The sequence below is a fragment of the Carlito syrichta genome, unplaced genomic scaffold (genome assembly GCF_000164805.1).
Source record: "Carlito syrichta isolate Samal-C Ts95f unplaced genomic scaffold, Tarsius_syrichta-2.0.1 Scaffold107910, whole genome shotgun sequence".
NCBI lineage: Eukaryota > Metazoa > Chordata > Mammalia > Primates > Tarsiidae > Carlito > Carlito syrichta.
Genome location: NW_007052006.1, coordinates 6,223 through 8,935, shown reverse-complemented (window position 1 = coordinate 8,935; position 2,713 = coordinate 6,223). Strand labels below are relative to the sequence as shown.

The 2,713-nt window shown below is 59.2% G+C and overlaps 1 protein-coding gene across 1 annotated transcript in view; it reads right to left on the bottom strand.

Annotated features, from left to right (window-relative positions):
- RAI1 (retinoic acid induced 1) overlaps positions 1-505 on the bottom strand; it is a 17,000-nt gene extending 16,495 nt beyond the window's left edge. The window contains exon 1 of the mRNA XM_008067860.1: positions 315-505. The gene's annotated coding sequence lies outside the window, so the exon portion shown is untranslated. The remainder of the gene's footprint in view (positions 1-314) is intronic.
- Positions 506-2,713: the final 2,208 nt, after the last annotated feature.

Sequence of the window (2,713 nt, the reverse complement as noted above, 5' to 3'; positions counted from 1 at the left end):
CACCGGTTCCTCCCCGCCGTCCCCCACCCACCACTCCTAGCCCTTCCTGACAGCTCAAAATCATTTAGCAGAGCAATTCCCGCTCCCCGTTCCCTGGGGCCTGCTGGATCCTGTAATCTAGTCCCTGCGTGGCTGTGTTCAAGCGTGACCCAGCCATGCTGGGGACCGAGGAGGGTCGGCCCCTGCCCCGGGGGAGGCTGTTTGCTGAGCCCTGCCGAGCGCACACACAGGCGTACGTATGCTCTCACACACACACAGGCGTGTGCACACACGTATGCACGCACACTCACATGCATGCACACACACACACACACCTCCTCTAGCACTGCCACGCCATCTGGAATCTGTCTGTTCCTTCTAGCAGACGTCGATTAGGGGCTGCCAAGTCACTGTAGACATAAAACGTCCCCTCCTCTGACTCCCAGGAACGCAGGACCGCAGCACCTGCCTCCTGTTTTTGATATCATAGGTGCATAAACAGATTACGTGGCCCAGAGTGAGGGAGCGCATACTAATAGAGAGACGCAGTCCCACGCCACGGGAGAGCACACCAGCCCAGCCCCTCCTGCACTGGGGTGACGCAACCCTGTCCCTCCTGGTTGGCCCCTCCCCACCTCCACAGGTCAGGGCTGGGGCAGGTTGCACCCAAGAGCCCATCTGACCATGATTTTACGGGCAGGGGCTCAAGCGGAGTCTAACCTGCCCCAATGCAGGACCCTGGGTCAGGAAATGACCAGGGGTGAGGTGGGGTGACCTTTCAGGACAGAGCAACTGGATTCACGACACAGGCTGGCCCTCGGCATCCAGGCTAAAGGTTCCTCCGAACTGGCTGGCCTGGTCACCCCAGAAGACCCTCAAAGGAGGGATGGAAGAGAAAGGAAGGCCCCAAGCTCTAGAGGAATCACATGGAAGGGCTGGCCATCGGCCGAGTCCCAGAGGGCCCGGGATTTACCCAGAATCACACTGGCCCAGAGGCAGGAAGAAGGTGGCCTGATTCGACCTGCACGGCCCAGGACCCCAGGAGGGGAGGGGGGACTTTCCCGGGCTCATTTCCAAAAGCTGAAAGAGGAAGGGGTGGTCTGCCTCTGGCTACAAAGGCTCCAGGGTTAAGAAGGAATAAAGAGAGGGAGAGAGAGGCACAGAGAGGTAAGAGGCAAAAGAGACAGGGAGGAAATGGGAAAGAGGCAGGAAGACGTGGCGTGGGCACAACGGGGGTAGCTGCCCCTGAAGGGAGGGCCAGATCCCCCCTCTCCTCTGGCCCAGACCACACCATAGATGCCTTCCTCACTCAGTGTCTGAGGACGACCCGGGGAAGGGAACAGAGGAGGGCAAGCCCAGGGCAGCCAGACAGCCCCCAGGAGCCTGGCAGCACAGCCCCTGCCCACCTGTCCCAGAGGGCCGAGTGCCTCCCCTGCCCTCTGGAGTCAGCCTGCCCTGTGCCCAGTGGAGTGTGGGGGCCAGCCACTGTCCCACCGGGCTTGTCAAAGCTGCCTCCCCTCCCGCCTCCCCTCCTCTCCCTGGATTTGTCACTGGCATCCCTAACAAGAAGCGCGCCCGCCCTTCTGACCCACTTCAATCCCACCCCTGGCGGCTCAGATAAAACATTACAGGAGGTGCCTGCTGTGACGCGTCGACCCAGAGGAGCTGGAGACAGCGCTTGGTTCTGGCCTGGTGGCTCCCTGCCAGGTGGGCAGCCCCGCGTTGCTGCCCCGACCACCGCAGAGAAGGGCGCCGGCCAGACTGCTGCCGGGGCGCGTGGCCCCCTCGGCCCCAGGCCGCCCAGCAAGGAAGGCCTTGCAGGCTGAGGGCACCACGCCCGCTCCCTGCCCTCCCCGGCATGTGTTTATGAGCCCAGAATGCGCAAACCCAGGACCACTCTGAAGGCTGTGCCTCGTATATCTGCACAAATTACATTTCGGCTTTTATTAGTCCCAGATCACTCTCATTTCCTGCTGAGTGTCCTGTGGATGTCATTAACATTTCTACGGCTTTTTTTATTTTTTATTTTTTTTCACATTCTCCAAAATGCATTACCAGAAACATTATTTAAAGGGAGTGAGAGGAAGAGACAGAGAGTGCGAGAGAGAGGGTGCCATGGCTGGTGTCCCCTCCCTGCCTGCTCCATCCGCATCTCTCCCTCCCTGTTTAATCGGTCCAGCTGCTGCGTCTTTTAATTTAGCCGAGCTGTATTGCAGGCGGGTTTCCCAATACACACGAGCAGCTGGATGCAGTGAAAGCATCTATCTCTAAGAAAAGACAGTTCAATTAAAATACAAGAAGCCCAGTGCCTGATGGAGAACGCAGGCAAAAATCCTCGCCCCAACACCAGCCTCCAACCCCAGACAGAGGGAGGACGTGAACAAAGAGGCACAGGCCGACACTCAGAGCCCTGCGAGATCCCACCAGCTCTGCCAGGAGAAAATGGGGCGCTGCCTCTTTAAGAGCTGCCTCAGGCCTGCCATGGGCTCTGTTGTTATTAATTATTATGATTATGATTACTTTTCAAGAGCACTAGGAAAGGACAAGGGGGCGAGAGAGGCAGGCAGGGGGGCTGGGTGGGTGGCATCAGGAGAGAAGGGGGCAGAAAAAAGCCCCCTGGCAGAGCAACGAAGACCTTTCAACCAGGGGGAGGCCGAGGGGGCAGACTGTGGGTCTGGCCTCTGGCTTGAGAAGGGCTGGCAGGTGAGGGTCCAGGGAGGGCACCCCCAGGCTC